This window comes from Electrophorus electricus, chromosome 4 (genome assembly GCF_041902795.1).
Source record: "Electrophorus electricus isolate QZ-2024a chromosome 4, ASM4190279v1, whole genome shotgun sequence".
NCBI classification, from domain to species: domain Eukaryota; kingdom Metazoa; phylum Chordata; class Actinopteri; order Gymnotiformes; family Gymnotidae; genus Electrophorus; species Electrophorus electricus.
The window spans coordinates 12,109,506-12,134,955 of NC_137500.1; the positions used below are offsets into that span (position 1 = coordinate 12,109,506).

Here is a 25,450-nt window from a genome sequence, read left to right on the forward strand (position 1 = left end):
TCATATGGGTTACCTACTGCTGCTTTAATAACTGAGGTACAATAGCTCAGCTTTAACATGAGGGTATTGACATCCATATTGGGTGAACAATATAGAAATCCCAGCCCTTTTTATATACCTGTCTGTAATTTTCAGGGGCTCTATGTAAGGGGAAATCTAGTTGTTTACTTGTTTCTTGGGCATTTGTGAATTGTTGCATTGTCATTCATTCAATGAACTATCAAACTGTCTAATATATGAGAAACTGCTATAAATTTGGTATGGTTAAAAAGCAAGAGCTCAGAGACAACAGTTGTGTCATTATCATGAATATGAGTTAATATACAACTGCACTGTGATGACCACTCCACACTGAAAAATCATGAGCCCTGTCCACGCCATTGGGTCAATGCAGTCATATAATCTGTGATCTGGAATAAAAGATAAAGGTATTGCCATGGAGGTATCCCGTGAGGAGAGTGTCAGGGCTTTGATCCTTGCCATCTGAATGACCTTATCAATGATCAACCCCTGATGACCAACCAAAAGAGCCCCCAGTCAGAGGATCAGAGCTCGGACCAGCTGTCACTCACAGTGAGTGATAAGAGCTGTCACTTAAGTTGAGGGGCACAACGAAGTCAGTCATTTTAATTATTGTGGTGGTCTGACGTCCATAAAATGACATCTTCATTTATCTTACTTAAGAGTTGCCATGTAAAAGACTGGAGATTGTGTTACTCTCTGATGATGTAGTATGCTCTGATATTCTTCTATGAGCAAGTTAGTTTCACAAAAAAAGGTGCTGAAAACATGTCTGTTTACAGTGTAACATTTCAGAAATAGAACTGTTAACGGTATGGAAGAGCTGGGAATAATTGCTATCCGCCTACTACAAGCAGATAACCTGCAAGTCTGATTCAGTCTCTTGAACCTGCCATGGCTCTCCTGATATCTGCAGTGAAACCCTAGGGCACTCTGCCAATAGAGAAATGCCAGACTTAAGGAGGAAGTGTATGTTCTGTGGGTGGACGCTGTATTTGCTGCCTTGGATAAACACTCATGCTTAATCACTACAGTTACTTAGTGGGGAAAAAAAAAAAAAACTGCCTCAGGACTGTTCAGTTCAATAAAACTCACTAAATTACCCACAACATTAGGGCAAGAAAAAGATAGAGGGAGAGAAACAGAGGGAGAGAGAGACACAGCGAGGGAAAGAAAATGAGAGCGACTTGACATAGAAGAATGCTTTTCCCTCAGCTTGATTCCGGTATGCTTGAAGAGACCACAATTATTTTGTTTCAGCCAGAATGGAAGTGGCCTTTTTTCAGTCTAGTAATAAAAGGCCATGCTGTGCTGATTGGTAAGTGTGAGGGAAACTGTTTACATCTTCAGGGGACTTCTTGTGCCCCAGTGGGTACTCAGATGGACCTTATTAAACAGTGTGCTTGATTCTGCTTCATCTGTAGGTGAGATGGAAACTTTGTAACCTATTCACATGTTACTGGGCAGTGGAATACAAAAACAAAACAAAACAAAAAAACATGCAAACATGGAAGAGTCTCATGCTGTGGCTTTTCAAAGTGGAGAAAAACGAAAGGAAGGCACAGCTGGGGAACACTTTATGCTCACCTGAATGTCCTTCAGAGAACAGCAGGCCGCTCCACAGGAATGGTCTGGGGAAAGTGATTGCGGATTCTGCCCAGAATCAGGGCCTTCATTCATCATAACTAGAAGTGCTGCAGCACTGGAGTTTCCACTGTTTTTTGTACTCAACTAGTCAGTACAAGATCAGGAATAAGGAGCTTTTCAGCACACCTGAACAAGACAGTGCAGGGCTTTTGCATGACTCAGAGACCATTATTCAGTACCAGTACTTGAATCCAAATAAACATTGGAGCAGTCAAGAATTTCTTGATGTTTGGTTTCACATAAGGGTGACATTTCATAAGCTACACTATAAGAAAGGCATAATCTACAGCACATTATCATTACAGGTAGTAAAATGTTAATTGCAAATAGAGTTTTATATTCTTTCAGAGTTAACCAATGACAGCAATTTTTAATCTATCATATTAAAATTACCCACTGACATTTTACACAGACAACAGCAACAGCAACCTTCTTGCATCACCAGTGTCACCGCTAAGGCAGGCAGTTGAGTGCTCATTTCTATGCTACATTACCATAAAGGAAGACTTATATTCCCACGCACCCACATTCATGTATACACATACACTATAAATGAACCGATTGCAAACTAGAGCCATACAACAACTGGCCATCCTGCAGGGAGATTAAGACAGAAAGAGAGATTTAATAGGATTTTTATTGTTTTCTATTTGTTTTCCTCCATATAATAATAATAAATTAGCAACAAATGCAATGACAGTCTTGTTCAATATATGAACAAGAAAGGTGTTTTGCACCACTTCACAGACTTGGCCCATAAAAAGAAATTGATTTAAGTCTGTTGTGGCTTTAGATTTATGCGAGTCTTCCTCACTGATTGCCTGAGTGTTTTCACCTTTCCCATCTTCCTACTTTTCTATTTAAAACATTTCAGACTGAAGCTTACTTATCAGATGCATGCTTAACACTCACTCAGGAAAGATAAAGACAGAAAAGGCTTAACTTATCATTTTTATCCTATAAGTGGAGAGGCAGTGACTTTAGTACAATATCTAGAGGCTTGACAGCCATTACTAGCCAGAACCAACACAACTGATATTTTTTTTTACCTGCCATCTTAAGCATATCAGCTTCTCCATCCTCTCCATGTTCCTCAGACACAAATCTGATTTGCCTCCATCCTTCACTTTAAAATTGAGATCCACTTTAGTACAATAGCAAGCCTTTACAATAAATTTATACATAGGTTAAGAAGATGTTATGTCTACTAACTTGATATTAAAATGGTGTAACTCTGGTAACAAATCTTGCACTTTGAGCTAAAGATCCCTCCTCCAGTGATTATTGGCAAGGCACATAATCCCCAGGGCAGGGCATCAAGCCTACCTGTCTTAGCCTACCATGACAGGCCCAAATGAATAGCTACTGAACAACAAAATCCTGTGTGCTTAAATAATTCTTACTCTTATTTATTTCCAGTTGGAGTTCAATACTGGAAATTTTGTAGGTAATTGAAGAGCTATTTGAAAACAAATAAAAACTATAATTCCATCCTCGCTGCTTTCCTTAGCCCCCAATTTATCTATTTATGATTTATCTATTTATCTAATTCTGATTAGCCAAATGAACATTTTGCAAATAATTAAGCACTACACATTCAAACCCTACTGATATAGCAGACCACAGAGTCTGTGGTCCAGTCAAGGGAATTTAATTTTCTCAACAGAAAAAAATGGCCATCAGTAAACATATCTGCCTGCAAAATCAGACTTGTATACCTTCCCATAAAATAAGCCTGACCTGCTGCCCAAGCCGTCTGTCAGCTGTCTGAACATTGTGCTCAAATCTTGAGTGAGCGTGGGCACATGTTTAGAAGTGGCAGAACACAGACTGCTTCTTTTCAGTGTTGGAAGTACGCATTCCATTAGAGTAACAACGTTTTTTTCAGAGGCTTGACATAACTGCAACAATGACATACAGTGTCATTAGTGTTATTTATTTAAGACAGAATTAACCCTTTTTTTTTCTTGGCTTTTGCATCTAGTCATAAAGCAAGAACATCATCTTCACAGTGTAATGGTGTATTCAGACCTCAAAACCTCCAAAGCCTATTGGTACATGCCACTCCTAATTTACTAACTTGCATTTCATGTGAAGCCTATGGTGCTGTCAGATGAAGTGGCTCTAGTGACTCTTCTGGCTGACAGAGGAGACAGCCTGTCACTGCTTTTGGTTTGATGTGCACCACATGTTGCGTGGGGTAGTTACAAGATGGAGAGGAGTGGCAAACCTGTTATCAATGCCCTTTCCGTTCACAGTCCCACATCTCTGCGTCTCTCGCAATTGAAAAGATGCTGATACACTTTTCTATCCATTTTGTTACCATTTAAAACAAAGATGAGCAGGCAGACCACATGCCAGTGTTATTTCAGGCATTCCCAGCAGGTATGGAGGTCAAATAAGTGTACATCAGACGCCACCACTACTGATTCTCCACAGTCAAATAAGTGGATCATTGGTAGTGGGGGAAGGTAACATGATTAGCTGTCCATACTTTCTCTAATGTATTTGGAGGTAAGGGTTGAGTTCACAGCGTGGGGAGTGGGGGACATATTTAAAAATGTATACTTATACTGGAAAGGGGCCTTGGTGGAGAATACACATAGCATCTTTTTAACAATAAAATGTTAATTTGTTCACAGCTTAGTTAACACTAGTACTGATTCACAGATTCTATCTATCTATCTATCTATCTATCCATCTATCTATCTATCTATCTATCTATCTATCTATCTATCTATCTATCTATCTATCTATCTATCTATCTATCTATCTATCTATCTATGATTCAGTCACTAGACTGAGATATTACAAATTCTGGATACTAAATTAAATGTTACAAAATGCAGATTTATTAGGATCAGAAGCACTTTAATCTGATAGTGACTGGATCTGCCAAACTAGGAAATTTGTCAATGAATGCACTATGGCTATCTGGTAGGCCCTTTTAACTGATTTTAATCTAAGATGTGAATGCAGGAGAGGTATCTGAGAACTACTCGATTACGACTGTTCCGATACGGAAAATGTCCTTTTAACCATCAGGTGTAAATGAGCTAAAAGAAGCAATCTATATCATGCACCTCTGCTCCACATACTCAGTCCCTTACATTAATTTACTGTCAAACAGCAATCCAGTTATCCCAGAGTGAGTTAGCTCTGAGCACATTTAGATGCAGTTTGAAGAGAGGTTCAGAGGATTGCAAATGTCACGCATCAGCACTGTGCATCTTGCCCATTTCCCAGTCTCCAGACTCCTCTCTCTGCTCACTCACACTGCTGCTGCCTTCCGCTGGCAGCTAGCAAAACATAGAGAACATCAATGACAGAGCGGGAGAAGGAGACCATGAGAGAGGAAGATAGGAGAGGCACAGAACAGCTTCATTCACTCTCTCTCCTTCTATCTATATCTGTATCTCTCTCTCCTCCTCTCCCCCTGGATCTCTCTGTCTCTCTCTCTCCCTCTCTCTCCAGGGAGATCAAGTAGGGAGGAAAAGGGAATATTTTTAGAAGGTTTTACAAATTCTTCCCATAAATAATGTGTACATAATGTTTAGAGATGTATACACAGTCATAATCAGTTGGTGTCCCAGCATCCGCTTATAGTTCAAAACCTGGACAACATCATGTGTTTACATCAGTATGCAACATCCTGTGCAGCAATGGATATATTTTGGGCACATATACATACACATAGATAAATGTGTGCTTATTAGTAATAGATCTTCATCACAATAGTGTTTTGTATTGAATTTTACTTTTTTTCTTTAACACACATCTCAGGCAAGCACAAACTAATAACCTGTTTCAATGGATTACTAAACTGCACTCAAAAGTGAACATATTCATATCAAATTGTCTTACAAGAGTCTCATCAACTTCACACAGCATGAAATGAATAATTTTACCATATTCTAAGTAATTAGGTTCTTTATATGCAAATCCATTCTTCTCTAAGAGTCCATCTCTGGCAAGATCAGAGATTACACACACACACACACACATACACTCACAGTGTTTGGGAGGAGCTGGGGCATGTCATCTGGGGACCTAATCACCTTGCATCTGTTACTCTATTGATACGAATCACTCTTGTTGCATGGTAACAATTTTCACCTTTAGATTTAGTACATATTTAAAGCCCATCACAAGTAAAACAACTACAATATTTATACAGGAATAATTATGACCTTTAAGACCTTCCTGCTGACACCAAAAGCAGAACTATATTTATGTTGTGCAGATGTATGGTCCTTTTGCCTCAACTGTGCAGCTCTAGCAGAGCTGTTTGTCTATGACCAATGTCTGAAGTCCTAGAGAAAAAAAGTCCTGATAGACCTGAGTGCAATTTAGAAAGGATTTGTGCAGTATGTGTCAAGTAAATTATTTTGAGCCACTTTATCACTTAAGCCCATACAAACCCTCACTGGAATAGTGTACTGATAGTACTATAAAGAAAGACTTAATATTGGACTAGCTGTACATTATTGCTTAATTATACTGCAACTTAGCATCACATTTGGGATTCCATTGGCAGATTTCTTGTTCATTCAGAACACAAGAACACTGAGAAGAACTAATCATGGTTTTATATTATTTACATTTACCTAGTTTACCCAATGTTTTTGGATTTGGTTTTGGATTGACAATTGCCTCTGTTTATTCAAATATATATCCTAGATAAAATAGCAAGATAATGCTATATTTAAATAGTGTACCGTATATTGATTCAATGGATTTTTTATTGTTAAAAACAGCAAAAACTTAAATAAACAAATAAATAAAATCAGCATATGCATCCAGTAAGATTGTTTCAGGTTTAGCATTGCTAATTGGAAAACAAAATAACAAAGGTATTAATCCTACTCAGAACAATTATCAGTGATTGAATATGAATTCCTGCCAAATTGGATTGTTTTGTACCGTTACGTGACAACACTGTTTTCTTCTTTTGCCCTTCAATTCTCAATTTAAAATAGCCTTGACAAAAATAACTACCCTCATCTATCATTCATTCTCTGGACCCCAGAATGAAGTGGGAGAACTGGAGGAGGCTCTAAATTAGGCCCTGAGGCAGGGGAACCCACACACTTCAAACTTAATGTGCGTTCTCCTGGTACAACCACCAGTCCTCAGGAATGGTGGTCATTTACATAAGGCTATATATAAAAATAGGTTCTCATAGTCAAGTCTAAAATTGCATTAAAAGTTTCCTCAAAACTGGTTAAAGAGAATGGAAGGAAATTGTGGTGAATAATTTTTTGAATCACAATATTTTTTAATAACTGCCAACACCATAATTTTCCTGTTTTTTTTGTTTTGTTGGGTTTTTTTTGTTTGTTTTTCTGGAAGAATGAACATAGCCAAATGAAAACCTTTATACATTATTTATAAATAGATAATAAAGAAAATAAAGAAATAAATTGTTCACTTTATTAGGTAGACCTTGTTAGTACTGGGTTGGATCTTTTGCCTTCAGAACTACCTTAATTCTTCATGGCATAAATTCATCAACATGCTGGATACGTTCCTCAGAGATTTTGTTCTATGATATCAGGGTTGCTGCAGATTTGTGAGTGCATATCCATGAGGCAAATCTCCTGTTCCATCACATCCCAAAGGTGCTCAATTGGATTGAGTACAGTGAATTCATTGTCATGTTCAAGAATCAAGTTTGATATGATTTGGAACATTGTGAGTTATCCTCCTGAAAGTAACCATTACAAGATGGGTATACAGTGGTCATAAAGAGTGGACATGGTCAACAACAATACTCAGGTAGGCTGTGAATTTAAACAAAGCTGAATTGCTATTAAAGGGCCCAAGTAGTGCCTGGAATATACTCCCCACACCATTACACCACTTCTACTAGTCTGAACCATTGAGACAAGGCAGGACTGATTGATGTCTTTATGTTGTTTACATCAAATTCTGACCCAACCATTCAAATATGTGGCCAAAATTGAGACTCATCAGTGCAGACAATGTTATTCAAATGTTCTATTGTCCAATTTTGGTAAGCTGATGCCAATTGTAGCCTCAGTTGCATGTTCTTAGCTGTCAGGAGTGGCACCCAGTATGCTCTTCTGCTGCTGTAGCCCATCTGCTTCAATGATTGATGTGTTGTACATTCAGAAATGCTCTTCTGCATATTCCAGTCGTAACAAGTTTCAACTTTATCAGAACCAGTCTGTCCAATCTCCTCTGTCCTCTGGCATCAACAATTCATTTTGAACCAGAGAACTACTGCTCACTGAAAATGTTCTCTTTTTTGGACCATTCTCTGTAAACCCTAGAGATGGTTGGGCATGAAGGTTCCAGTAGATCAGCAGTTTATTAAATACTCAGACCAAAACACATCTAGCACCATTAACCATGACACATTCATGCTAAGTTCTTTAAATCAACTTTCTTCCCCACTCTGATGAGCATCAGCAAGTCATCTTAACCATGTTTATATGCCTAAATACACTGAGTTGCTGCCATGTGATTGGTTGATTAGATATTTGTGTTAACAAGCAGATTAATAGGTATGACTAATAAAGTGGCCAATGAGTGTAGATAAATTCATAGGACAAACACTTGATACACTTGATTTGAGTTAAAATGCAACTGCCGAGATGCTTTCAATACTTTTCTGCATGATTTTATGTGAAGAAAGCATCAAGGAATTTGAGGAACCTTCAAATTAATCACACTGAAACTTCCCAATGTCAAAGCTTCCAATGATACTTGGTGTTTTTAAAGTATCATAAGTTAAATATAAGAACAACATGTATAAGGAAACAAACAAAAAAATTGGAACACTTGCTAATTGGTGCCTCTCATAGCTGATTACAAGTGCTATTTATAAGCTCATATTTTATGAACAACAAAACTTTATGAAACAAAAATATTTTGTGGTTTTTGGTAATTTGCTTACTTTTTTGGGTTTAAGTATATATTAGGTATAAACAGTCTAGGATATGTTTAATTATATGTTGTTATACAATGTGGAATTTGTACCACCTAGAATTCAATTAAAGATAGTATTTCACTTCTTTCTTTGCATAAGTTTCATAATGCAAACAACATGATTTTCCACAGACCACAGAGGAATGTCTACTCTCTGGATACCAGCAAAAACATCTTCAGTAATGCCAGACACTGAGAATGCAATGTTCTTTTCTCAGCAGAAGAGATTCTAAAAAGATGTAAAACCAGCAGATACAGTAGCACTACTGAAATCACACTCTCTTCTCATGCATGAACATCAGTGTGACTGAAAGTCCACTGAAATGTTTCTAAAGATCTTCTCCTCATGTTTTTAGCAAGATCCTCAACTTCAGGTTTACGCGTGTATGTGTATGTCCGTGTGTGTGCGTACTTCCTGGAGCCTTTTTATTAGTAAATTTAGAGACTTCAGAGCCAACAGATTGTCCTTCATCTTCTTCTCTTGTTGCCATGGAAACAGGGCAGGCTCAGGAAGGGAACATAGGAAAGGAATTTATATTTCCCAGCCTGAGGATCTGTGACTGATCTTAGTGTTTCAAATATCATAGTAAACCTGAGTTATCACAGTGATGCACATGGCAAGTCAGGAACACATGACATCACAGAACATAGGCTCTAGAAAATGAGGCACAACATTAGATCCTATAACCTGTCAACTTGTAGGCCAGGGAGAACCCATCACTTTCATATGCAACTTTGTTCTCTAAACAAATGTTTCATGAGTATTCCGCTATTGATAATCCTGATATTAAATTGTTTTACTGCCTTCCTCTATGGTTAAGACCAACTAAGCAACTAAGCAAAGGTTCTTCATTGTTCTCTAATATATTTGTATTTTTACATATTTACATTTACATTCATTGTTTACACCACAAAACAGATGCTCTCTGTTTGTGTGGTCCTTCAGCACAACCACCATTCAGAGAGTTGTGGTCATATATTAATATTTTGGGTACATCTGCAAACATTTTTGAAAGGGACAGTCAGCTTTCTGTGTTGAGTAGCCATTAGATGCATCACGTATGCATTGTAAATCACTTAAGAACCCATGTTGAAACTCAAAATTATAACGGTCATAAATACAATGTCCAAAATACATAGATTATTAGTACAATTAGTGCTTTCAGTACACCTTTGGTTTATATTTCTCTTGCACATCTTCTAGGAGATGGCACATGAGTTGTAGTTGTTTAGTTGTGAGGCAAGGCAGGATGCAGAGATGAGCCATGCTCACACAGACACAATCATTTATTCAACATATAACAAAACAAAACAGGGCAGCTGAGAAGCAGCATGCATGGGTCAAACACCAACAAAGACTAAAACAGGACCTTAAATACACACATTAACAAGAGAGATAACAAGAGACAGATGTGACATGGGATGGATGTGGCAATGAAGACAAACACACACACACACACACACACACACACACACACACACACACAACACAAAAAAGACGTCGAACGAACATAGGGAGGTGTCTAGGAGGAGGGGGGCATGCCATGACATTAGTCACTTTGTTGTTACTCTATGTTCTACAGTATTAAGGCTATAGAGTGATGTCAGGTTAGTGTTCAACAACAGTTTCTCTTTAATTTTGCTTTACATAACTTGCATATATTTGTTTATGGGGCTTCTCTGCCTTTTGGCTAAGATAAAATGTAGTATCTGTTCTTATCATTTTGATGAGAATTTCAATACCACATCTTGATTTTATTTACGGGATTTTATTGCATGGTTTTTAATTGCTTTTATCTTTGTGTTTTAGACCCAGCTTATCCAGACCAGAAGCAGCAGCCCCTGGAGCACCCAAAAGATTTCGATGGCGTGGACGGGTTGGAGGACCTGCGGAGGATCTCTGTTCTGGACTTGGCAGTTGGAGGGGGGCGGATGGCGGACGGTGGACCCTGGGGCCCTGAGCTGACCAGTGGGGCCTCAGCGGAGGCTCCAGACCCCGAGGCGGGACCTGGTTTGGGTGCAGGCGGTGGCCTACTCAATATGGCCAGGTTCGGCAGGGGAGGTTCTTTTTGGTGCTCTGGGGCTGACACCGGGGGACCTCAACTGTGCCCAGTGGAATGGGCCCCTGGGGTTTTACGACGTAAAAATCCTCCACGGAGATCTACCGTCGGGTTCTGGAGCAGAGCGTGCAACTCCATCTCCACCCCGTGGGCAAGTATTATGTAGTGGAACCTCTGTGGGTTGGGAACTGGTGTATAGTGATCACCCACATGTTTAATCCCCATGTGCCCATGGATCTTATCCGTAGGTTCCTCCAACAGTTTGGTGTGGTGTATCCAGGGGAGAGGATGGTCCGTAAAAAGCTGGGAGTGTGGAATGGGCGCCACCAATTCCAAATGACTTTTAAAGAGGATGGTTGGGGGGGGGGTTGGTACACCCCCCAGGCCTCTTTATCCTTGGAAATAACCGGGGGTATCTATTTTATAGGGACCAGTCTGTCTTTTGTAGGAGCTGCAAGGGCCACAGAAATAAGACAGAGGACTGCCTGAAAATGACTTGTTTGAACTGGACCGAGGGTACATGGACCAGGACTGCAAGAGACCCCAGAGGTGCTGGCAGTGCTGTAGCGAGGGACATCTAGCCTGCTCCACTCGAGGACCTATGCGACCGTGGTGGTTAGGGGCAGGAGCGGAGGAGCCATGGCCCCCCGAGGTGGTCTCCAGGAGTCGTGGGCTGGATGGGGGGACAGGGTCGGCGAGCTGGTAGGAGAAGGCAGCAACTCCAGGAGAGGAAGAGATGATGGAGATGACCACCTCCACTATACAGTCTTCCCCCTAGAGTAGCGGGTCATCGGAATCCGGGCAGTCCCAAGTAGCAGAAGAAGTGGCTCAGAAGCAGGTGTGGAATGGCTGGAGGACCCCCAGGGATTATCAGCATGTGGCCAAGGTGAGGAGAGCCAGCTGGACGGAGAAGGCAGCGCCCAGAGGCCCCCCTCCCCTCCCCTCCCCTTCCCTTCCCTATCCCCAAGCTGGATAGCACGGGCAGTTTTCCATCATCCTCTCCCCTGGTCATAGACTTGGACTCTTCCGAAGACAATGGGGGAGAGGTGCCCAGGAAGCCCTGGTGAAGGACCGAAGTATATTTGAATGACCTGGGCTTCAGGGGGTTAGTTGGCCTGGGGAATAAATGGGAGGAGGGTTCTTGTTTTAGTGATCTTAATTGATTTTATGGTTGTATTTTTTCCATGCTTTAATTCTGCAGCTATTTGAATTGTTAAGTGTTTTTTTAGCCAATTTGGGGGTGGGGGGTGTTTTAGTGTTTTAATATTTTATTATGAATGATTTATGATTTAAGTGTTTGAATGTTTTTTGTTGTGTGAAATGAATGGAATAAAGATTATTTTTGAGGAAAAAAAAACTGTTTATGGGGGGGTTAAATGATCCGCAATTAAAAAATATAACAACACAGACTAAGACCCATTTTCTATTAAAATCATTTTAGCTGTAAAATGAAAACCACAATAAAGCCATACTTAATGTTACCATGATGCAACAGCTTCACTGACATGGTGAATAGTTATTTCCTGTTCATACAAAGATTTTTTCGACTTTGGGATATTTTATTTGCTTATTGAGCATTTAATAAACCTTTTTTACGAACAGCATTATAGAGAACATTATTATTTGCTACTGATTATTTATGCAACAGTTATATATATATATATATATATATATATATATATATATATATATATATATATATATATTTATAATCTGTAACGGTGAGCGGTAAGGAGGCGGACACGTGCGGAGAAGAGCGAGATTTATTCAGGACAAATCCAGAATGAGAGTCGGTGTAACGGTCCAGGGTCGTATTACCAACACGGAGAGTACGGGGATACATGATGAACAAACAAAAACGCACGAAGGCAAACGGGAAGCAGGGTAAAACAAAAGACGCTAGGAAAACTCGGGGCTAAGAAACACAAAGGCACGGAGTACAAACTCAACACAATGATTAAAATATACACGCATGCATTGAGTCAACAAACAAACACAATGAACAGCCAAAACTAAAGGAACAAGGCAGCGTTTAAATACAATCAACTAAACGACGGACAGGTGTGGAAAATCAAACGAGGGCGGAGAAAACGAAACTATGGAACGGAACTAAAAAACACAAGACAGGGAAAACATGGAACACGGAAACTGGGAGGGACTGATCATAACAATATCTAATAATAATGATTATAAATACGTCTGTGCGTATTTAAACCCACGTCAGGGTGTGCAGCGTTGTTGGTCATTGTTGATGTAACGTGTTAATGTAAGTTTAATGGTCTTTTCGTCATTGTTAAACGTTTGCGTGTTCATCGTGTTTGTTTAATGTACACCATTATATGTTCATGTTCTGCCTTTGTAATACGTGTGAGTGCTGTTGTCGATTTGTGTAAATAAATGTTCGTCCACGTCTGTGCGTCCTGCCCCTCGCCCTCGCACTCGGGCCACCCCGCGTCACAGTTTGGAGGTTTTGTAAATTAGGAGTTTTTCATTAGGAATCTGTACTAAAGTGACAGTCAGTTCAGTTCCAGAGTTGTATATTTATTTAGTGGCCATTATTAAATATTCTTCAATGTGTTTAACAATACCATTGTTCCTCTGCATGCATTGTTTTTTCTATGAGGACTACATAAGACATTACTTTTCCAGTAGTTCATGCTTGGTTTACTGGAATGGCAAGTGTGATCAATGGAGCATACAGGGGAAGTGCAGTTCTCTTTAGTGTACTTGATGGCATTGCTTACCCTATTCAAGTATATCATCACATTTTAACAGACTGATAGCGGAATACTAGAGGGAATAGAATAATACAACAACCTCCTTAAACACTCACTTGTCTTGCCAAACACTTTCTGGTCTTGTCTCCTCACATCAAGTGAAAATCATCTCAGCACAACCGCAAACTATCATCAGGGAAACCATGCATCCACTTTCAAAAGGTTCTTTTGCAGAATGTGGAAATAAGCCTTGGGGTCAATACAGTGCCCACTCTTGTTTGGTATCCTCCTGTTATATAAAAGTAAAAACTAACATTAATCATATCTACCTGTTCCATGTCACCGCCCACTCTTAAAGCCACAGCACACATTTCATAAGTTTAAACCATCTGCAAACATCAATGCAATGTCTCCCTGGAAACCATGTTTATGTTTTCTGCTGAGGTGAAAGGGCCCCTTTTCCCCACTTGTGTCAATCCCGCTTACATGTAGATTCAAGAGTCCACAGAGCAGACAACTGAAGAAATGAATTTGTTAATGAAGTAGTGACAGACATGATAATTGAGAGCTATTATTATCTCTAGTGAAGAAACACTTCTTTGTAAGATGGTAGAAATTACTATCTCAAATATGTTTTCTGTTGCATCACTCTGTCTTGACACCCACTGATGCCCCTAGAGAGTGTGACTAAGTCATCACTACACACATACGCAATCCCTCCCCTCCTCTCTCCTGCTCTCTCTCTCTCTCTCTCTCTCTCTCTCTCTCTCTCTCTCTCTTTCTCTCTAAGCCCCTGAGTGGTGGTTCTTTCAGAATTAATAATTGACGCCCTGGTCCAGTTTGCCATCCCTCTTTAATTAAGAGCCAGAGGAGCTCTGTTTATGATCTGCAGAAAGAGCAAAGTCATCCTGTGGGAAGGCATTACAGACATCACAAATGCTATTATAAAAAGTAAATATACCATTGTGTGAGTTTAGTAGATAAAATGGCTCATGCCCTGAACACTTGCTTGTTACCTTTCCCCACATTTCCCTATAGTCGTCAATTCCCAAGCAGAGTTTTGAATGACAGAGTTGGAGGCTGCCACTTGGGAGGGTGCTTCCTCCAGGGCACATGCAGTCAATCACATTTTTTTTTTCAAGATGCTACTCACACAGCACTGTAGTATAGCTGTAAATGCCTGGCAAAAAAGTGCTAATATGTGACCAAAAAGGAATTCACAAGTGGCTAATATCTCTTTGATTGATAGGGAGCTATATCTGATAAAAACCCTGTCAAAGGACAATGACCAATATTAGCCTCTTGGCAAAAGCTGGCAACACTGTTAGAGTAACTGCTATTATTGTTCAAATTTTCTATTTCAGTATGTGTGAGTCATGGCTACTCAATCATTAGGCTTCCTCCTGCAGTATTTACTAATGTTCCCTTTGGGACAATTGCAGCAGAAAAGGCAGGTTCAATCCCTTATTCCCTGATTCCCAAGGAATAAATTGTGATGACATTGTAATGACATTGCCAGAGCTGTTCAGTCACTCAGCTTCTTTTGCCTGATAATCAGATAAATTTTAATTACCTTCGAGAGATAGTATTGAGGCCTGTTGTGCGTCCTCACAAACACACACCACGAGCAACTTCACATAAGGTCTTAATTACTAACAGAGGATAATATAACAAACCAAGATCACCTTGAGGATTCCATTAATTCAGTATGGTGCCAACAATCCCCTCCAAAGCTGTCTGAGACTCTTTGTTGTTGAGTAAAAAAGGTTCTTTCATTTCCATATTGACACAGTGGGGTACTATATACAGTATTCTTAATTTGTTTTGCTTGGATGTATAATATCATTAATTATTTTTTGTCTTATTAGATGTTGCTTTCTATATTTCAGCTGTTTAACACAATAGCCACTAATGACCTGATATAGCAGTACTTTCCACTTTGCTTAATTATGTCTGGGTAATTTTTTATCCAATTACCTAGTGAGTCTCTTATGCTTGGCTTTATTAGTGTGTGGAAAAGAAAACAAAGACTTTTGTTCATTACAGAAAACCTGACCCCAGGGCACATGTGTTCAGGCATACCTGAGCCTAACAGCAGCCTTGACTGGGAGATGGAACAGGGCATGACTAATTAGCTTTCCCAAACACACACATGTTTAATAGTGCCTAAAGTTTGCTGTCATTCAGTCAGATGGCAGCACAAAACATTTAGTGGAATTAATTAATTAATTAATTAATTAATTATGTCAATAGTACATGTCATCTATGATAGTAAATCAATTAACAGATATGAGTGTCTCTTGGGTGGAACTTGTTCTACAAGGACTTTTTGGGCACTTACTTAATATTAGAAAAACTGAGTTAAAACAGTCTTTTAAACCTGACTAACAATTTAGTTATTAATTCAGAGAGCTTTATTCAAAGGTTATTGCATACTGCTGTCACCTTTTACCTTTACACTGTTCAATAGGTTGAAATTATTACACACACAAGCCTGCAAATAATTGCAATTTTTTTTTTTATACAGTGTCTACTCATATAGCTGTACAATTAAGTATGCATTGTCAAGTTGATAATTAATGTCCACCTATGTGCTATTGCAATTTCTCTGCAGTTTTGTTTGTGGGCCCATTGTTGTGAGGTGAGAAATAATCTCTAATTCTAAAACAAAAGATATATATTCCCGTTCATATTCTGAATGGGGATGTGTAATGATTGTAAGTCACTTATGCACTTTCTTTATATTAAAAGGAAGCATTGGTTAAAAGAAACACAATTACCAAGACATACATATAAATACATTATAATTATATTAAGCTCACACAGATAGTGAGATAAAATCTAAATTAAAACAGAGGTTTGCTTACATTAAGCTATTTCACTCTTTCATATGAGTATTTTACAAGACCATTAGTGAAGTGCTGTTATGATTAATTTTACCACTATTTAATTAATATTAAATGGCAATACTAATTAGAAAATTGCTCTTGTGATGTAATCTCAGGGCTGATTAATAGTATGGGATCTGTGCTATTTTCTCAGGGAGTGGAGTTTGTTGAGACATAGATCACACCATTTGAGCACTGATTTCTCTCTCCACGGACAGCTCCCACTCAGCAGAAATAAAAGTTACTGAGGAATGGTCTTCCTTCTTCACACGCACACACACACACACACACACACACACACACACACACACACACACACACACACACACACAGATAGATATACACAAACACAGACACATACACAGAAGTTGTAGACAATTTGCCTGTTAGTAGTCCACTACAGGGATTTAATTACTTATAGTGGGACGGGATGAGGGCCCCCCCACAGGTTCATCATATGAGCACAGGTACATGTTGGGGAACACTGCCTTAACAGCCTGAAACACTGTACACTGAAAATAAGTAAGTGAGCAGTCACAAATATATTTAGGAAATAAGTTTAACTCTACTAAAGAGAAGGAAAAACCTTTATACACCAATCAGCGTAGGTCCACTTCATGTCCATGAAACAGCTATGACCTGTGGAGGCATGGACACCACAAAACCTTTGAGGGTGCTATGCCGTATCTGGCAGATGTTAGCAAAAGATCCTTTAAGTCCTGTATGTTCTGAGGTGGAGCCTCATTGAATCAGACATATTTTTCCAGCACATGCCATAAATGCTCAGTTGGACTGCAATCTGGACAATTTGGAAGCCAAGTCTCTCAAACTATTTCTTAACAATTTTTTTTTCAGTGTGGCAATGTGCATTGTCTTGCTAAAAGAGGCCCCCACCATTAGGCGATACCATTGCTGTGAAGGGGTGTACTTAGTCTGCTTCAATGTTTAGGTAGGTGGTACATGGAAAAGTAACATGTTCTAACTGGTCTATGGCTACAAAGCAAGCATTGACATTGTGTTTTTGGACATAACCAGCATGAATGTTTTCAGCAATTTTTTCTACGGTAGCTCTTCTGTGGAATAATTCCAGACAAGCTATCTTACTTTCCCCACACACATCAATGAGACTTGGGCCAATCAACCTATCACTGGTTCACTGGTTGTCCTTCCTTGAACTACTTTTGGTATATAGTATCTGCTGCATACTAACAACACCCCAAAAGACCAAGTGTATTGTAGATGCTCTGGCCCAATCATCTAGATATCACTATTTGGCTTTTGTCACATAGATCTTGTCCATTTTAATGTGATCAACCCAGGGATTACATCTGAAGACCAGAGATTACACCCCAAGAGCAATTTTCTAATTAGTATTACCATTCAATATTATTTAAATAGTGGTAAAATTAATCATTGTCCATTTTCCTGCTTCCAACACATCAACTGCAAGAAGTGACCATTCATTTGCTGCCTAATATATCCCACCCCTTGACAGGTACCACTGTAATGAGATAATCAATGTTTACTTTACCTGTCAGTGGATTTAATGTTGTACTTTATCGGCAAGTTGACAACATGTGGTTAAATTATAGTACAAATTTAAGTTTTAACAATGACAGGAATACACTGTCGACTGAGAAAGAACGCTTTTTGTCTGTCACTATGATGAAGTCTGAAGGTCTCCAGTGTTGTCCAGTCCAGTGGAGACCTAAAAGACTTCACATAAAATGATAGAGGCCAGTTGCTCCACTCAGAGTAAATTAATGACTAGAATCCAGCCATTTTTATTCTTAAATGATATGCCGGGGGATGAGGGAAGATAGCTCTCAAATGAAAAAAGTGACAAGGTATCAGACAAAAGGGATTATTTCTCAGCTTTATGATGCTTTATGTTTAGGTACAGGAGAACCTGGGTACAATACTTGCAATCCCCACATCTAAGTCTCACCCAGTCAGAGTGAATTACCACATCCAACTCTAACACAATCAGAGTGAAGCTAAAATAATGACAGACAAATGAAGACACGTAATCAGTATGTGCTGTGGATGTTCAGAGACTAGTGATCTACAACACGAAGACAAGGCAAGCTGTCCCTTTTCACATCAGCAGTCTTTAAGGATAGAAATGGAAACATCCTGTTTACATAAATGGGCAAATGAACAAATGGAGCAATTCCTGCTCTGAATAATGCATGCTGCAATAAAGAGTACAAGAACCTTTACAATTATGAAGCAACCAGAGGAGAATATGACTTCTAATGGAGTTATCAATGTTATGCAAACATTGATATTCTATAGAATCACAGAACATGAACAGTAACTATAAAGCTTGAATGGGCACAGACCCTATGTGTTTATATCTCATTCACAATATCGCAATCCTGTTGATTGGGAATCACAGGGAAGTTTCTAGACACACACACACACACACACACACACACACACACACACACACACACACACACACACACACACACACACAAGCTTCAGAGATCATAAACAAGTTATTCACTTCTATGGCACACATGTTCTTCCTTCCTAATATTCACTATGATATACAAATATATCTCCAAAATACATTTGGGTGACTGTAGACAGAAGGCTCTTATATCAAATATAAAAAGGAGCCATGAGTAACCAACGTCTCCAGAATTAGAAACGAAGCTATTATTCCACTCCAGTTTCACAGTCACCCAACTTATTGTCTTCCCCAATTCACCCTTAAATTAATGTCAGAAACTGGATTAAACTTGTGACCATGTAGCTCCAATGAAACCAGTTTGGCTTTCATCTAAATTGCTTGTTTTTTTCTCTATGGCCATTAAGGTACAGAAATAGAAATGATGAATTTAATTCCTCGAAGGTTAAACTATACAGGCAAAAAGCTGTGATTCGATTCTTATTTTTAATTTTAATGGGTTTTTTTGTTGTTTTTGTTTTTGTTTTGTTTTTTTGCAGTAAAAATAATGATAACCAGTGAAGGCTCAATGAATTAAGCCTGACTAGAACTGCCGACACCTTTTCACAAAAACCTGTTATGAAAAAAACTGTTGTTGAATAACCTGAAAGGTTTTTTCATAACAGGTTTTATATTTAGATGTTAAAGCAACTTTTTCCAAGTTCACAAATTCAAGTTCCAGAATTAGGTTTCTAGGAATTAGATCAATTATGCATTTTTAAAATTATTCACATGAAGCAATACATTATTTCCTCCTTCTTGTTTTAGCAAAAGCCAACTAGTTATGCACATGCCTTATAAGCTCTGTCTGCTATTACACAGCAAGTACAGGCTGTACACAATACCTTTTTAATGTGACCTATATCCAACAGTCTAAACTGTCTGATCAGTTAGTCTGAACAAATCACATTCCTAAACTGACCTGTATGCACAAAAGAATGCTCTTCATGCTCTTCTAGGAGGTAAACAATAAAAAAAACAGTAACAACCACCAGTCGTAAGTTAATGCCCATGTTAATCTGCAGTGAATGCCTGCTGCAAATTCAGAAACCATATACTATTTCCCTTAAAGTCCAGATTTCTTAAAATATTAGAATATTTATTTTATAATAGATAGTCAAAAAGGACAAGTGCAGTTGACATGGCTTTGAAAGCTTGTTTGAAAGCATATGAACCCTATACATCCAAATACATTAAAAAAAGCTTTCAATTATTTCACTATCACCCTACCTTAATTTATTCTCTGCTTCTCCAACCTAGCCACCACGCTACCATTTCTCTCTCTCTCTCTCTCTCTCTCTCTCTCTCTCTCTCTCTCTCTCTCTCTCTCTCTCACACACACACACACACACTCACATATATACACCTCTGATAATCCCATCTGACCTTTGTAAATCGTGAAAGAAAACGTTAGTGAGTAAAGTGGGATTTAATGATTTAATGCAGCAAGAGGTCACATGTTCGTTTCTCTACTTACATATGTGGAATTAATCACTGTAAGTAAGCATGCAGCCATGCGGAAATAGTTCAGGCCATCAGTGCTGTACTTTTTCCTCCACAGATGTCTTGTTTACACTCAAGAAAATAAATTTTATATTGCTGAACACGTATTTCCTAGTACCTGCTCTTTCATCCATAACCATAGTCCCAGTTCCTCTCAGTACTACACAGATTTGTGTGGTTGCTAACACAGGTGACAAAAAAGCATTGCATGCAGTGTTTAAGCTATATATTAAATAGGTCTCCATATAACAGAGAGACTGACACAGGGTTACAGAATATATCTTCGCTATAAAGATATAACATCAAATAGCCATCACATCTAGTTCTTATATTTATTTTGGGTTAATATTGATGACAGGACAGATTTATAAACTTTGGTAAAGCAAATAATTGCTTAACATACTGAATCTCATCTGTCACACAGCAGTGGCTATGTCAGGAGTAGTGGCCTGCATTTTGTTTGACAGCTAGCAGCAGGTGTCTTTAGCTCCATTAGCAATGATTAGCTCATTCAACATCACTGGCTCAAAGATGCTAATATCCTCCTTTCGACAGGCCTCAACAAAGTGATTAAAATCAATCACTAGCGAAGAGCATTAATATCAGGTCAAAGTGAAGCGGCTCATCTCACACAATCAGCGAACTCGTGAATTTCTTTCATTAGTCTGAATTAGATAGTCCACAGTGTGCTTTATGGTTTAATTTAACAGTTTAATGTTGTTTATGGCATCTCTCCAAACCTTTGCTCAGAGCAGTGTGGGCTGTCTGAGTGAAACACTGGATCATCCAGTGGTTATCATGCTTGAGCACTTTACAGACTTGCTTTCTCTTACAGAGAGAAAGGAATTCCTTACCAGCACTCAGACAGATCAATATTGCCTGGATTGTTTTCTCTGATCTTTTCTCCTTTCACCTTGCTGAATGCTTAACTTGTACAGCAATTTTGTTTGTTAGACAAGTGCAATATGCATGAGATATCATTATTATTGATTATCTCCAGTGATGTTTCAGTATCCAAGTGGGACACATTCAGAGTTTAAAATAGGAAAATACTTTTAAGGCTATTTATGGCTTTTAAAATTATCATTTCATATTGCACAGATGAACAGTTGGTAATCATAAAAAATGGAGGAGGGTACTAAGGGAATGAGTTTGCGACCTCATATAATCATGAATGTAGCTAGACATATTTGCTTGATTTTGCCTGGATTATAAACAGTTAATGACACCTAATTGACAATTACTAATCAGAAAATCTATTCTCAGGGTTCAGATTTTAGGGTTCTGTTGTTATACTACAACCAAATTTCACTACAAAGTACACATCAACAAAGCACAGTCAGATACTTAGATACTTAAAGGGGTTAAAGGAGTAATTATTATCAGTATTAAGATTCATTCAATGAATCTTTATGAAATGGGTTAGATGCCACTTTCAGAGTGAAGACAAACACATGGGACCATTTTTGTGAGCAAAACTTTTACTGATCAGCTTCTTTCTTTCATTTTCATTAACAAATAAGACTTGGTATGATTTAATAAGGCATGATTTACATTCTAATAGTTTTATCCAATTTGATGTTCCAGTCATACAGTCCAAATTTGGCAAGATGGATTTTATTTACAATACTCCTTCAGCTTGGAATTAATTTTGGTATAAAAGTAAAATAGTTAGGTTTATAAATATTAATTAGCAAATACTGCAGATAATTAGCAGCATCTTTCACTGGGTAAAACACAAAATAAATGGCATTTTAAATCTGTCTAAAAATGGTATAAAATGCTTCATGTAAAAATTGTTTGAATTAAAATGCACACATACTATTTTGTCCATCCCATTTTGTGAGCCACTATGAACCTGTAGAGATGAAGAATGGATGAAGGAGCAGGACTGGAACCCTGCCCATGGCTGCTAGTCTGATTTAGCCTTTATTATTTTTCCTGCCCAGAGTGACTATTTGTGGTTTCTTCTGTGAAATAAGAAATGTGATAAATATTGATGTTCTGTACAATAAAAGCAGCTGAGATTGTTATTTGTGTAGCAGCTAGTCTATAAGTCTTTTTTTAATGTATGTTAACTGATCTATAGTTTCCAAACTACTGTAAGATAAACCCTGTAAGGTGATCTAAAATCTATTACCATGGCTTGTGTTTCCTTTCTCTTTCTTCCCCCTTACCCACCTCTGCTTATGTGAGCAAGCAAGACACTACTGTAACTCAGGCATCCAAATAGTTTTCAAATGTGCAGATGACTTCAACCTGTCTTGCAAGTTGCAATTGCTAAAGTACTAAATAAAGCAAATTTTCCATTGTTGACACAGTAAATTATTTATATTCAGCATCATATTTTGTTTGTGCATGTTAAAGAGTGGGGTGCTACATCATCAAACCATCAAGCTTCTGTGTGTGTGTGTGTGTGTGTGTGTGTGTGTGTGTGTGTGTGTGTGAGAGAGAGAGAGTACACTCCAGAAGTGATAAAAGCATCTCTATTAGACTCCTTCCACCTGTCCAGAGTTGTCTGGCATGGAAAGGAAAGTGGACATCTGGCACTTCCAGGGTCTCAGGGGGGCCTTCAAAGCATTTAGCTCAGAACAAATTACAAAGGGTTAGGACATATATTCCCTGCCAGCCCCTCACATGTACAAATGTATTGGTTCACTTACTGCTATTTGCTAACAGAAAACACATGAGATGCACACATTGACAACATCCTCTGTAAAAAGCTTGTACAATGAAAAGTCACATAAGAAATAGCATATCGAATTCTGATTAGTATGACACTGGGATTATGCTTGACAAGTCATCCTGTCTTGCATCTCAACCAGAATGCAGATTTTTTTTTTGCTTAAACAGGCATTGAATTTACCCACCCACTGGCTGTCAGAACAATCCAATGAAAAAGGTCTTACCAGATCAGTAACTAATGCAGAGTTCTTTGCATTAGTCTGGTTCTGTATCCAGAGCACTAGTTATTAAATCCAGCACAGGGCAATAAGGCAGCAAATGCCATCAGAGAGAATCTGCCAGTACATCACTAGACCCTTCACAGGAGACAAAACCAGCCAGAATTGTTGATAAATAGATCGCGGGAGACAGTCAAGTGAGCTGGCCGTTATCCATCCGTTGGGTGCAGGCATGCAGGAACACAGACAAGCTCTGAACGTGCGAACTCACACACACAGACTATGTACCATCAGCACAGAGAGAGTGAGAGAGAGAGAGGGAGCAAGAGTATGAAAGAGAGAGGGGAAAGAGAGAGAGGAGAAGAGAGGGAAATGGGGGCATCAGGACATTGCAAGGTGGAAGGAGGAGCTGCAGTCGGAAGAGATGGAGAGGGTGGGAGGGAGAAAGAGAAGAAGGGAGGGGTGGCTTGGAGAGTGAAGGAGGAAGAGAGAGGCAGAGAGCTGAACTGCACTCAGAATTGCAAGAATCGCAACTAATGAAATCCAATCCTCATATTTTCATCGGAGCCAGAGCTTGGCAGCGAAAGTTGGCTGTCAAAACATAGGATTGAATTTGGTCTCAGGTCCTCTGTGTTTTTTAATCCGTCTTCACTTTTTTCAGCACTAACCAAACTGAAGAGCTTTTTCTCCTGTCATTTTTAATCAGCCAGACCAGTGAATGAATGACCAGTGAATGAGCATCTGATGGTTTATGGTACAGTTTAATTGTTCATATTTCTATTAAAATGAAACACATGTGACATGGTCAAGGGGTGTGCGAATCAGGGAATGAGCTGCTAGAGAAGAAGTGAACACAGTTTATTAAACAGAAAACAAAGAGGCAAAGCCAAGAAAATACCAAATGAAATTGAAAGAAAGCAGGAAACATGTCAACATTAGCTGCTGCTGTGTAGTGTTAGTCTTCTGTCAGACTAATGCAAAGCTTCTGAGATGGAGAAACAAACAGGTGGCAGGTGATGGGAATTAAACTAATAAATGGGTTATTAGTATCTGCAAAGTGATTAGGCATGTGATTGGTGGATATGTGGGAGCTGTTCTGGCTAGGTGCTGACTGGGGAGTCACAGAAAATTTAAGGTGATACCAAAAATAATGGCAAAAGCTCTTAACTGATTTTTACATTAACAGGACGACATAAATAATAATAAATATTTACCTTCACAGCATATAATGGGTGCCCTTATCCAGAGTGACTTACAGGAGTGTTGCTTTATTGTCTTTTAGAAAATGTATTCAATACAAAAAGGCTAAAGCCCTATCTGAAACAGGCATCTATACAGCTTCAAAAATATGCAGAGTACAAGTACAGATTTATTTATTTATTGTCAAGTGCAGGAATTAGTGCTCATATAAGTACTTGCTGAGGAGGTGGGTATTTAGTCAACATTAACTGCCTGCTTTAAAATATTTTCTTGATGAAAATATTTGTGTGCTGACCCTAAGTGTGTTTGGCAACACCTTATCGCCAACATGCTCGATCAGTTCTAGTAAGCAGATTGAAAGTGAAGGCTTGCCAGATGTATTTTTCTTACCTCCCAGAAGTGTATGGCGTGTCTCATTTCAAACAATGCAGCATGTAAAACATCATTAAAACTAACAGGGGTGCCCTTGCATGAAAAATATGTGTGCAGGTTAACTAATCGCAAAGTCTTTTCAATGCAAACATTTGTCAAGGTCAACAAATCTGTATGTCCACATCAGCAGAAACAAGTAAGAGGAGATTAGTCAGCCTTAATGGCCACAGAGATATAGAACAGTGGAGAGAGGCACTGGAGGAATCTGAACTTCCCTGACAGGAAACAGAGCATGAACACTGTACAGGGGACACTAGAAAAACATTTAGGAATGGGCAAGCAAAAATGTATACCCTTGTTAAGACCTCTGTTCTGGACACTTTTTAATCTCTCAAGATCGAACTGTGGCATTCTAATTTGCCTTTCTAATGGAATGGGTGGATATTCACCAGGAAACATATGGCTGGGCGCTGAAGAACTGTGATTAGCCAATTTGACCATGCGACTGAAATGTCTGTTTCAATGGCATTCCCTCAACCACAGCATAATGTCAGGAGTCTATACCATCTGTGTTTGAGGATGGACTGGACCATGAAACTGTTACTACAAACTGCTTGTTATTCAGTATCATTAAATAATTGCTTGCACCCAAACCAGTAAACAATACACTGCACTGAAATTGTTTTTCAAGATAGTAGAATAGTAGAACACCACTGGAACAACCTCC

General features: G+C 38.8%; 1 protein-coding gene and 1 pseudogene across 4 annotated transcripts in view; one reads left to right on the forward strand and one right to left on the reverse strand.

The window, feature by feature from the left end:
* LOC113573671 (leucine-rich repeat and immunoglobulin-like domain-containing nogo receptor-interacting protein 1) overlaps positions 1–23,554 on the reverse strand; it is an 89,453-nt gene extending 65,899 nt beyond the window's left edge. For 3 of the 4 annotated variants that reach the window (XR_003410228.3, XR_014123169.1, XR_003410227.3), the window contains exon 1: positions 23,158–23,554. The gene's annotated coding sequence lies outside the window, so the exon portion shown is untranslated. The remainder of the gene's footprint in view (positions 1–23,157) is intronic. The other variant, XM_081712431.1, reaches the window with a different exon arrangement.
* On the forward strand, positions 10,294–10,395 carry LOC113573677 (U2 spliceosomal RNA; annotated as a pseudogene).
* Positions 23,555–25,450: the final 1,896 nt, after the last annotated feature.